The 13543-nt window shown below is 41.5% G+C and overlaps 1 protein-coding gene across 12 annotated transcripts in view; it reads left to right on the top strand.

Annotated features, from left to right (window-relative positions):
- Magi2 (membrane associated guanylate kinase, WW and PDZ domain containing 2) overlaps positions 1 to 13543 on the top strand; it is a 1273508-nt gene that overhangs the window by 970473 nt on the left and 289492 nt on the right. The window lies entirely within an intron of this gene.

Here is a 13543-nt window from a genome sequence, read left to right as displayed (position 1 = left end):
TTCCTAGGTTATTGTCTAAAAGTTTTTGGAGTGGTGGTTTGGTATTCATGAAGTTCCTGAGGTGCTCTTTGTCATGAAAGTATCTTATTTCTCCATCAATTCTGAAAGATAGTTTTGCAGGGTACAGCAATCTGGGTTGGAGGCTGTTTTCCTTTAGGGCTTGAAATACATCACTCCAAGCTCTTCTTACCTTGAGGGTTTGTTTTGAGAAGTCTGCTGTAATTCTTATGGGCTTTCCTTTGTATGTGATTTGTTTCTTTTCTCTAACTGCTTGTAGCATTTTGTTCTTCTGTTGGGTTTCTGGAATCTTAAAAATTGTATGCATATGTGTAGATTTTTTTTTGATCAAGGCTAGTTGGAACCCTATATGCCTGACTGATCTGTATGTCAAGTTATTTTCCCCTCCTTGGGAAGTTTTCTGCCATCACTTCTGTGAACAGTTTTTTTGTGTCATCTACACTCTCTTCTGTTTCTTCATTGACTCTGATCAGTCTTATGTTATTCTTTTTTGCATTGTCTAGCAGCTGCTGGATCGATTTCTCGTGGTCCCTTACAACGTTAAAGCAATTTTTCTTTTCCTGGTCACTAATTTCAATCTTATCTTCTATATCTGAAATTCTGTCCTCACATTGGCTCATTCTGCTGCATAAACTTTCAATGGAGTTTTAATCTCCTGGAAATCTGTTTGCATCTGTTTTATAGATTCCATTTGTTTCCTGAGTTGGGATTCCATCATGTTCCTCAGCTCCTCTCTAGATTAATCATGTCCTGTGCTATGGGCACAATCTCTGTTGTTATCTGAGAGATTATTTCTAATTTCATTTCTTCCAAATCCTCTTTTGTTGCCAGTTCAGGGAGTCCAGGTGATTGAGGATCAGATTGTTCCATCTTGTTTCCTTTCGGGTTGTCTTAAGTGATCTGGAAGTCTGGTTTTGAGACTTGTTTATGTGTCTTCTCATTTCAACAGATGCAGCCTGCTATGCCTTTGTTGAGGCAACTTTTTGCTCACCCACCCAGTTATCTTCAATTCTTACCAAGCCACCAGTGCCTTTTCCCTGCTGCCCACCAGTACACTAATTCCTGGGTTCAGGATCCCTTTTGGTTTCAGGATTCCTGGCCTTCTGGATCTCTGAGCTGACTTGCTGTCTGGGTAGGCTTCTGGCTGGAGCCTGTGCACACCTGGGATGGTATGTAGATGTGCCACTGGCTAGGGCCCTGTGTAGCTGATGTCTGGACGGGCCTTTGGCTGGGGGCTGTGCACCCCAATTCCTGTGGTATGAGCAGGCTTCTGGCTAGGGTCTTGCGCACTTACTCATAGTATCAGGGAACCTCTAGTTGCTGCTTGTGCACCTGTGCAGCTCTTTTCCAGGCAGGCCCTTGACTTGGGCCAGTGTGCCCCAGCCTCTGGGGTCAGGGAGGAGCCCCACCTGGGACCTGCTTGCAGCCAAACTGCTCTGGTCCACACTGCTGCTCCCCCAATTAAGGTGGTCTGGTGTGCCTTTTTTGCAGAGATTCTCTTCACTTTTCCAGTAGGCTTCAGTTTTCATCAAGAAGTCTCAGAGTGGCCCTCTTTCAGTTGTTCCCTTGTGCTCAGTGTTCTGGAGCTCAGAACAATGTCCTTTATGACCCCTGCAGCTCTGCGGTGTGGATCCAGGTAGTGGCTCAGCAGAGCTGGGGGGGCGGGGGCGGGTATACTGCTGTCACCCGGGAGCTCACCTCCTTGGTGCTGGGGGGAGCTCTGCTTCTGGCCGCTCAGGGGCAGTAAGCCTCAACTGTGTTTGACCCACTTTCCTAGACCTACGGGCCAATGAGAGGTTACTTGAAAGGTTTGTGATTTCCTTTCCCTCCTCATACCATGGACTCTCAAACTTTTTCATATATGATCCTTTCAAACAAAATGAATTCCCATACCAATACCCCTCTCATCATTACCATCCAGCAGAGGTCTGGGTGCTACTGTTCACCCTTCATGTGTCAGAGACACTGTCTGATGTTAGAAATGCTGAGCCAATTGACACTTCACATTGCTGGCTGATTCTAACATAGTAGGCATTTGCTGTGTCCTGGTCACCCTCTCCTACTTCTAATATCATTTCCACCGGGTGGAAGAAAACTTGACTCTATAATTAAATATTCTTTTATTAGCAACTGTTTGATCTCACAAACTACTTTATACCAGAAATCTCTTAATGCCAAATAAAGAATGTTTTAAGTATTTAGAGATTTAACTTGGTTTAGTAGCAGAGTGAACTTTACAAATAACAATGAATTATTCTCCCTGGTGTCAGACTTATATATAAATGTTATTATTCACAAATAATGTTTATAATTTATAATGAGAAATAGTCCTAAAGTCAATAATTTTAAAAGGAAGTATTACTCTAGCATCAAGTTTTCTTGGAGATTATATTTATAGTGATGATTATAATCTGACTACCTTTTTGGAGGGGTTGGTTGGGTTGTTGCTTAGCATTTTTTATGAACCAAACAAATCAAAGGAGGCCCTTGCTTAGGTGTTTTGGAGAGGTTGAGCATGGAGAGGTAAACAATCCATTGTCTTGAGCCCTCACCCTTACAGAAGAGCAGCGGGAAGGTCAGGTAGAGACATTGCACTATGTTCTGCATGTTCCTGCCTTCCACCCTTCTTTATAGACCAAGTGGACTTGAGAGAAGCCTTTCGAAGGGAGGCAGGCAGGGCAGCTGGGACGGCAGGCTGTGCCCATAGAAGTGCAGACCCCTTACAGGCTGGGCGAGAGCTGCCAGGGCAGGACATTCCTTCATGGAGAGGAGCAGAGACCCAGGTGAGGCAGTGTCCCTCCTCCTGGAGGAAGGGCCCCTGACCCCAGAAGCTGTCCCACTGGACAGTCCTGCCCACCTTCCACCCAGGCAGTATGCTGTGAGCAGTAGACCATTACCATGCTATTGTTTGAGAAACAGCTCTTACAGCCTGTCCACTCTCCTCTCTGCAGATTTAATGTGTCCATGCCTCTCATGTTTGCATGGCAGATTGTGTCATGCTGATAGTCTGTAGCGTGACATACTTTGGAGTCAGGTCTTGGTCTGGGATTCAGTATTAAAGTTAGCACACAGGGCCAGGGATTTAGCTCAGTGGTTCCACTGCCTGCCTCGAAAGCACAAGGACCTGAGTTCAATCCCCAATACCAAAAAAAAAAGCCCACAAAGTGGAAATTGCAGGCAAAATTATCCTAAAAATTCCCCAAGAATGTGGCATGGGGAAGACCTGCATACTGAAACACCACTGTTTTTCTTTTTTCTTTGATGTTGGGAAATAACTCTTTTAGGAATTCAGGTAGTTGGCTGGCATTTGTCTCTTGAAGATCTTTAATAGATACGTAAATAGGATCACATTCAGGAGGAATGCCAGCATTGCCACGCATGTGTGGGAACTCATGCTGCAGAAGCAGCAGGTTGTGTCCTTTCTTGGGCACCCTATAATTGAGTAAAGCAGGTAGTGGTCACCCTACTAGATCAAATGCAGTGCTGCCTAACCGCCACATGAAAACTCTAATGCATCTCTTCATTAATAGGCAGATAATGTTTTCTTAAAATTCCTTTTGTGTATCATGGACCATGATGTTAGTAATGGTTTGTCCCTGTATGCACCCATGATTTTGATTTTACAGGTTAGTGCAGAATTACATTTTACCTGCCTGGCTTTTATCTATTATAAATGAGTAGTTTGGATTAGGTGATTGCTAGGGTGTCTACTAGTTCAGGGAATATCCACTGCACCTTGTATTAGCATGGATTAATGTAGCCATTTCCCTGTATGAAGCCTTGTTATTTTCTCATTGTGGCTGATGATCAAAAATGCTTAAAATTTTAAAGGTATTTACTTTCAGTTTCTATTTTTCTTTGGCTAAATGGTAACATATATTACCATTCTTTTAATTTAATGATTTTAATTCCATCATATGAGAGTTCTGGGAAAAGCCTTCCCCTAATGGTAGATTATTATAATAGACATAACATTTTACAGTGTTATGGGAGGAAAATAGAAATGCACTTGATATGTAAAGACATGAGACTGATATTAAGATTGCCATTGAAAGGGGCGAAATATAAAGGATAAATTTACAAACAAAAACTCAGGGTAAGAACTACATTCTTAACTGTCAGAGCTGAATACATTTGAAGGGAAAATTTTTTCCATTTTTAAGTAATAGAAAATAACATTGTTAAATATTATTTATTATTAATGACTACCAGATGACTTCATATTTAACTAGATAAAATTGTTTTATAGTAGACTCAGCTAATAAAAATGGATGAATAACAAAAATATTTATCAAATTTCACATTTATGTTCAATCTAGCTGTGTAAAATTAATGTCAGCATTGTCAAGAAAATTCTAGTTTGTGGCTGAGGTTAACTAGGTCTATGAACAGCAAAAGAAAGGCTACTTGCTATGATAAACCAATAGTTTAGTAGTTTTGCACAAAGTTAGTCTAGAAGAAACTCATGTTTAGGGGTCTGAAAGCGTATTAAGCATCACTCCTTGAGTTTGTCATAATGTAAAGATCTTAGTTCAAATTTCCATTAGGCAAATATTTGTAGATAGAGTTTGAAAAACTCCCATAAACTTTTTTCCTCCTTATCGTTTTCCAGTTTTAATTGGGTATCAAAGTGGATATGTTTTATATAGTATTGCTTAGTAACTTGTAGACATTGACCTCAGGCATAAATTTTATCTCCAAAGTAGTTCATTACTTAGTTACAATTAGTCCAGAGAAAAAAATATGAATCCTTACCATTATTAAGCGCTTGGTATGTATTAAGCATTTTGAAAAACTGATTTCATCATCACAATGCTGTATGACAGATACTGCTGCATCTGTTTGTATAAACACAGAAGCTGAGGCTTGAGGCCGCGGCATCAGCGAGCAGAGCTGACCCTTGGACAGGGCAAGAGACTTTTTACCTTTGCCCGCAGGCCCTAAATATTCCAAAAGCACTCAAATCAACTGAAATTTCTACAACACTTCCACTATAGCATTTTCCTATATTTTATCTTGTTTGCTTCTTCCACCAGTCCCATGAAGTGAGCAGGATATTTACAGATGAGGCGCCTGCAGCTAAGAAACATCAGGGAAAGTTCTCAGAATAGCGAAAGGTAGATGCAACCTTCCAGTAAAGCTTAACCGCCTCGTGCTGGTTTGCTCTCAGAAGATCCCACTCACCAGTGATTCTGGAAGTGGCTTTGACCTTGGTGAAGTACAGGAGTCGCCCATGAGCAGGCAGGCACCAGCGAGAGCAGGGAATCCTGCTTCATCCCTGTCCCTCCGCACTGCCTGGAGTGGGCTGGGGAACCTAGCGCGAGAGGGCTGAGAAGTCCACACTAGGCTCTGATGTGAGAATCTATTGGCAGGGAGGCTTCTCACAGGCTGTCATACGAGGAAGTACTTAGTTACATATATTTTCCCTACTGCCTCTCTGGGCCTCTCCGAGACTGAAAGCGACCCACACCCAGAGCGCCCTCTCCAAAGCTTGAGGAAAGACAGCTGCGTTTGTGTAATTGTTGACTCGCCCTTTCTTCCTCCGAACAACTTCCATGTGATTCATAAATACTAGCTCAGAGTCACCTTACTATCCTTACCGTAAATCTCAGAGATGTGCTCCATACTCAAACTCCAGGGCTGATAAGAACAACGAATTCAGGAAATTAATGTCCTAAGTAGCCATAAAGGAAGCCGGAAGGCAGCTCTTAGAAGATACTGTTCTGGATTGGAAGCCACGTTGCTCAAAGCTGGTCTCCGGGCTCCTTGTTCCTGCCCTCATTACCATTTCACTTCTTACTTTCTCAATAAATAAAACGTAGATACATGCATATGTTTTCTGCTGAAACATATTCAGTCACTACTTCTTTGTACATAATCATTTAGTCCTTTAAAAACAAAATTATTAAGTATATCAAAACAATGTTCTGTATTTTTACATTTTTGTCTTCAGAGTATCAGGAGGTAATTTACAATGTTGTTAAGGTTTCCAGTTTCATAATGAAAGCTGATAAAAAGAAATTGAGAATCACCTTACCAAAGTACACTGTAGATTATCAGACATAGGCCAGGCCTGCACATGTCACTTGAAAAGAAAATATATAATTGTGTCAGAAACATGTAAAATGAATGTTCTTGGATTTTGGCAGTACATAGAGCTGGGCTTGATAAATGCATTTGCCCCTTACTGTGAGATTGGCAGGAAATTGTTTACCCTCTCTGAGGAGCAGGTGAATTAAAAGCAAGCAAGCTGTTTATCTGAGAGCGGGCACTAACTGCTTAATAGAGGAACATTAGCTCCGAGCCTCAACTACCATCCACCCTTCCCCCTTTCTTCTCTCTTCTGTCTACAAAGCTGGCATTCATTCTTCAAACGACTGTTTCTTTCAACAAATTGTGGCACCTATTAGGCAGAGCTGAAATCTGAGCAGGAACTATGCAACTTTAAAACTCCGCAAAATAAAATGTTCTTTTAAAATATCCAGCAGTGCATCTTTCAGAATGAAAAACCCAAGCCCAGCCCAAGGTGAGGGCATAAATTTGTATTTTGGAAAAAAACAAACAAGTTGTTTGAAAATACACCTCCCTTACCATTGGAAGAAGCCATCATCTAGTCAATATGAGCTTTGATCATCCAGTAATGGCATAATTTTAGACATCATGTGTTAATTATGTAAAACTCTGCAACAAGACTTGCTTCCGTTTTAATCTATTAAAAACAACAAGGAAGCGATTTCTTTTCACCTTTCTTTGCTCTTGTTGCTGCTGAAATTTTATGCTTTTTCCCCCTCTATGCCTTTTCTATCGTCCCTGGGTCTTTTATATTCCAGATTTATAGCTCCTGCCTGCACACACCCAGGTTTCATGAACGCTTACTAGTGACCAGGAAAGATTCCACACGGATTCCAGGTATCCAGCTAGGAGGTCTTTTTCCCTCTAAAACTAATCAGAAGTATTTTGTAAATTTGGTTGTGTTTCTCATCACTCCTGCATCACAATCTAGCATAAAAAAGAAGGAGCTGTGTGTCTGATTTCCCCCCTGGTCTGTGGAGTTACAGAGACCCAGTAGTCAAGAATAATACCTTAAAATCTTTTTTTCTCATTTCTGAATATTGGATTTGGAAATATTGGGGAGTTTGGATGTAACATGGATTGGAATTGTCTGTATGTCTGTCAACCTTCAGACCTTCAGAATCTGCTAGTCTTGTCATCTTCCCTCACCAGCCCTCTTTCCCTGACTCCAGCCTTCCTATGTAATTCTAGACATTGGCAATGCTGCCTCCATGATTTCCAACTATTCTGAGTGTTTTTGTAATTCTGTGACTTCTTGGAGTCAGGCCCCAAAGCATTCCTGTATTCATGACTCTATGTGTCTAGCATTGGATACAATTATGTATTTTTTTGTAGTTCAGTGGGCTTAAGCTACGTTGTGACTTCACATTTTACCAACTCAAATAATTTATTAGGAATAGTAGTCCTGTTCAACAGTAGGGTATATTACAGGCCATACTATCCTTATCCATCCTGTTCACCTAAGTAGTCATTTCCCTGGATGATGAGATTCTACACAGTCACCAGTGTCTTTTCTTCATCCTCATAGCCCAGGTAAGAAGAAAACCTAGTGCACTTGGAGGTAGCCAGGGAGTAATGCAGAAGTTATTGAGAATTCTAGGTGGCACCAAGACTCTCCCATTTGCTTGACATGGGGAATCTCATCTTACAGTCTTTCAAATTGGAAAATAAGGTACATTGTTCAGGAAGAAGATTTCAAAATGATAGCAATCCACTCTACCCAAATCCCAATGGAAGTAGGGAGATTCTCATACAGAACAAAGCTTCATTCCATGACTTGGAACTGCCCTTCTAGTGTTTTAACCTCCATCTACTCTTTAATACCTCTTGCTCCCACACCCCAGCCTACGTACATGTGCGCCTGCTCTACACTGTAGCTAGGCAGACCTGAATATTACCCAACACCTTTTCTGCTCCTGTCTTCTTAAAATGTCATTTCCTTCATGTGGCAAAACACCTTCATCTTTGTAGAATCTAAAGTTTCTCTTCCTTTCCAAGTCTTTCCCTGAGCCATCACGCTGGTTTTTTCTTTCAGTGGGTTATTTCCTTGCATTATATTTTTCCAGGCACTTGCAGAGGGACCAGCTCCCCTGAGTTTACTGAGGACTGTCTATATATGGAAACTGAAAATTCCATGTCCTGGGGAACTAACTCCCTAGGCAAAATGTGTTCATCCAACTTGTGCATCTTTCTCACTGAAATACGAGCCCCTTGGGCAAGGGGTTATATTATGTTCATCTTTGTGTCCCCAGTATTTAGCAAGCTGATTCGTGAATTTGTGAGACCTAAAGGACTTAAGCCAGAGCCTGGAGACACCAGTCCAAGGGGACTTGCTAGTTTTATTTCTCATACAGAAAGACAGACCTTGCAATAGTGCAGTCTGTTAGTTTCCTTTTAGATAAACCTTATTTTACCTCTAAGTTTATTGCTCACCACTTTCATTCAATCTGGAAGCAAAAGGTTCCAAATACCTTTGAAAACAATGAGCTCCTCCTGCACTCAGCAATAACCTTTTAGACAGATGTTCTGCAGGAGTGTGAAGGAGTGGGTAGAAACAACATTTTAATGCATGTCTGGTGGCTCTAGATTTTTCTGAAATTGAGTCCATGCATCTTTCAGGCCCTGGGCCTTTGTAGCATGATGGACAGTACACATGGTTGCCGTCTGCCTCGAGTTTCTTGTGTAGTCAGTGAACAGCAATGCCTGAGTGATGAATGGCCCCTTATGTGTAAAATACCCATTCCCAGTTGATTGGTAGGGAACTCAGCAGTGCTGCTTGGAGAGGAAAGAGGTCATTCACATGAAATAGGAAAGCTTACCCTCATATGGATGGATTTGGCTGTGGATTTCAGTGCCAACACAGGGATGCTCTTTTCATTGGCCAGGATTCCTCCCATGTGGACCCCACATCCCTAAAGCCATCATCTTCTAGACCCCAGGAAGAGCAGAGAGAGTTAGATGTGAGTGACTATCTTCCCACCCCATTCCTCCAGGTACAGTAGGGAAAAATGAATGGACATTTGTAGAAAGAAAATGATCACTTAAGTGTTAGAGTGGGGAAGAAATCATTCAAGAGGCAGTATTCAATTATTCTGTTTTAAAAATGCTGCAGGTAAAATAGATTCAATTCTTCCATTCATCCAAAGCTCATATTTTAAAATCATTTATATTTTTAAGACACTGCTTTAATCTAGTACTTTTCATATTTAGCTTTTGAAAGCACTGTAAGGCATAGCTTATATTATGTAAGCTCTATTTTACAATTCTTTTTTGTTTCTTATATCTCCCCTCTGGCACACTTTATGCCCAATTAATCATTTTCCTCTTCCCTTGATCCCTACCACAGTGCCAAGGAAAGAGAATCTGAGAAATCAATATTTGATGGATCATAATAATACTTACTCTGTTCTCAGGTAGTTTGCTCATTTTAACTCATTTAACATGCATAGCAACTTTATGAGGTTGATATTATTTTTATCCTAATTTTACGAATAAAAAATTCCAAAGCACGAAGAATACACATGATGTCCCTAAAATCACTCATCCTGAGTGTGGCGGGGTTTGGGTGTGAATGTGCGCGACACAGCTACAGAGACCAAGCTCTAAGTGACAGGATCCTGCTTTCAGAATCCTTGTAGGGTTGTTATCCTCTCTTAGTTTCTAAAGCAGGAAGTAATTTTCATTGCATTTGAAGTCATTTGTATTCCAGTTACCCAAACTTGAAAGAAAACATCATAGAACAGGGATGGCGAACCTTTTAGAGCGTTCCTTGATAACAGACAGCCCACTGCGGCACATGCACCCTGGGTTCACCACCACTGTCAGGGAGCCTTCTTCAGACTTGTGTTAATATAGAGAAGGTGGGCGTGCTGTGTGTGTTTGGCCTCCAGTACAGCCCCAGTCCAGAGGTTCAGATGCGAGGCAGTAATAATGCAGGAGCAGGGACTCATAATTAGGCTCAGAGAAAGCTGTGGACATTTTATCCAGCCAGGAAATCCACGCTCTGTGAGTTCATTCAGGAAGCTCCAGAAGAAGTGGGTTTGCAGAGAACGGGTGACATAGGAAGCTACAGGGCCACATCCCCAGCCAGTCTTCCTGGGGCCTTGCAGAGTGACCGCCTGATGCTCCCACGTGAATCCCTCCCATGGTGCCTTTGCATCTGAGCACATTCAGTGGTGACAGAGAGCAACTGCAGTTCAGAGCTCCCTGGATCCTAGTATTTTATCACGGAAGTGGGATGACATTTCCCCTATCCTTAGGACGTCTGAGAAGATGCAGAGGTTGCACAAATCTCATGAGGTAACCTTAAGTTTCTCACCAAGTCTGACTGTCACCATGTATGTGTTATGAGAAAGTGACAGTGAAAACCAGTGAGCAAGCGCCATCACTTTCCATGCCTGCCTGACTCCATCTGTGCGTGTATTCAACAAATATTTTGTAAGCACTGGTGACCTCAAATGGTGGAGTAATTAGTGCCACCTCCTTGGTCACACTGGAAACATGTTGCCTGTGGACCTCACTTAAAAGCTGCTCTCTTCTGCCTTCGACATTGACCCAAAGATCTAATTTCTGACTTGCCAAGTGAAGTCAGGATGGTGTGATAGCAGCAGGCAGATATGAAAGTGTCATTCATGAAAGCGCCCCGGGGAGAGGGAGGTGGGGATGAAGAGGCTGGAGTAAGGAGAAGACACCAATGGCGGGGGTCACATAATGGCTTTGGTGGCCTGCAGCAGACAGGACACAGAGGCGCTCGGCAGGGATGACGTTTCTCTTTATGTCTCCACTCCCTCCCCCAGTGAAGGACAAGGCAGTCCAGTAGGACCCTGGTCTGTGACTACTTTCGGCAGCATATCATCTAATCAGCTACAAGTATTTTCTTCTCTCTGTGTATTTCTGAAACTTCTGCTGGCGGAAGATCTTTGGTGAAGCAAAATAGCATTTGCTAGTGCTCTCTGAGGCCACATACTGAGAGACTTGCGCATAAATCTTACCAGGCTTGAAACTCCTGATGCAAAACCTCTTCACACTTTCTCATTCAGGAGACTGCAGACCCGGAAGCCTGTTAGAGTTACCTTGGAAGCTGTTTCAAAAATATATCAATACCTGTATTCCATTCTGTATGAATCAGTTGATTTGGAGAACTAGCCTGAGTCATCTGGACTATTTAATTCTTCAGTCTTCCCAGGTGAATCCAAAATTTGAGGACACTGCCATATACATACGATTGTGAGTTTTCATCTCATGGTGCAGAGGAGTGAAGGGAAGGGCAAAGAGAGAAGGTGGCAGAATCTCACCCTTGAATACCCTGAAGCCTTTACCATCCAGCATCGAAGCTTCTCATATCCGTGGCCTTTACCCTTCTGTAAGGGAAATGGAGTTGTTAGAATATGCCCACTTCAGAATATGGATCTTGTGTCCTTAGTTTTTAATATCTGAAGAGTAAAATATGACAAAAGACTGATTGTGATTAAAGGCTGATGTGATTAAAGGCCTAGAACTTAGTAGATTCCCAGGTTCTTGTTTTACATGGAAGCTAGATGAAACAGTACTTAACTCAGAGACTAAGTAATGAACAAGAAGATGACATCTGTCTCTCACATCCTTGGTACATGTGGTAAGACCACCAAATCCTAGCTAAAAGGACTTAAATCCCTCCAATTTGTAAGCATAAGAAAGATGAGTCTTCTCTGTTCAACTTATGACATTTCTTTTTTTTTTTTTTTTCTTATGACATTGTGAGATTTTTTTAGACAGTGGGAGTATTTTAGGTTTTAGAGGAATGACATCTTTTGGGACAGTGTAAATGTTCTGTAGCAATTAGCACAGGGCAACTAAATCTACCCAGGTAGTTCTATAGCAATTAGCACAGGGCAACTAATTCTACTATTTGTAGGGTAGAACCCATGCCAAACTAGTTCTTGGTATTTTTCATTCTCCATGAACTCTAGAAACTCATTTTGATGGAAAAGTGAATATTTCCAAGTGTCCATAAAGCATATGGTTACTCATTGATTTTTTGAAGGAAATACTTACATGCAGGTGCCAAGTTGGAGGGACTTTATCATATGTATCCCAAAGAATTCTTAGATTTTTCTAAGAATAAAGTTATACGTGTGATGAATGGTGAACTAGCAGAACAGAATTAGAACAGATTGGAAATCAGAAATGCTGGTACTTTGGCATACTTGGAAGATAATTCTTGTCTTTTTGAAGTTATTGACATGTATCTGGAAACAAAATTCTTAACACATTCATCATTTAGTTACTTCATAAAAATTATCATCTTTCATTCTGTCGGGTGATACAAAGATGAGTAACACATGGTTCCTGTACATAGATGTCCATGATATAGGGAAAATCAATGCATTGATGAACTGATGCAAATCAACCGCTAATACACTTGGGTAAGGTTAGAACAGACCATGAAATTCCTTACTGTGGTCCTATTATTTAGGATTTCTGAGATTTGGGAAGATATAGTTCCTAGGACTTAATGACAGGAATACTATGTCCTTCTAAACAACTGGCTTGGCTTCTTAAATATTCTGGAAAGTCTGAGGGGCTCTTCTCTTTGGTTGAATTGACACCTTAAAAGCTCAAAGCTAATTTATAGCATAGCTTCAATAACAAAATAGGGCCCTATATTAACTATTTATCTTCCACAGGGGAAAGACCATAACTCGGGCTGGGCCGGCAGAGTTTAGGGAGGGAATTTGGGGACATACAGGACAGCCAGGGTTGGTGACTTGCCTGGAGTCACACAGCTGAGCCAGTGGTAGAGCTGGAATTTGAATGCAAGCCTACTTAAGTCCAGAGCTGAGGTGACAGACAGCTGTCCTGGCCAGCCTCCCGTGAAGAAGGGACTAGATACTACAATCTGCGTATCATGCTTCCTGCAACCATTTTGTCTCACCAGATAGTACATGAATTATAATAACAGAAAATTGTCTGTGGCACTTTTGCTTCTTTCATCTCCTTTATTTTATTATTATTTTTTTTTTGGTACCAGGGATTGAATTCGGGTCCTTGTGCTTGCACAGCAGGCAGTGAAACCACTGAGCTAAACCCCCAGCCCCATCTCCTTTCTGATGTGTGCTATTAGAACACATAAGGAATGTTCATGTGCATGCGTGTGTGTAAACAAGCAAAATACCTGCTCTCACCAACGTGAGATCATACGTTGAAGAGAGAAAATACATAGATAAGAGATCACTTATAGAAACAGAAATAGATGTGATGGTCAAATCCCAGATTCCCAATTCCTGGGCATGTAGAACAAGTCATTTAACTTCCCTGTGTGTCCATCTCACTGCCTTTAAAATGGGGATGATTAGAATTCAGGACCGTGTTGTTCTGAGGCTTAACTGAGAATATTATATATTGTAAGTGGCATAGAGTTAAGTACTTGGAAACTGCCAGTTCCTTTTCTAACCTGTCTCTCCTCTTCATGCTT

This window comes from Heterocephalus glaber, unplaced genomic scaffold, assembly GCF_053883595.1.
Source record: "Heterocephalus glaber isolate CG9 unplaced genomic scaffold, H.glaber_assembly_v1.0 deba00000676, whole genome shotgun sequence".
Taxonomy (NCBI): domain Eukaryota; kingdom Metazoa; phylum Chordata; class Mammalia; order Rodentia; family Bathyergidae; genus Heterocephalus; species Heterocephalus glaber.
This window is presented reverse-complemented; position numbering and strand designations above follow the sequence as displayed.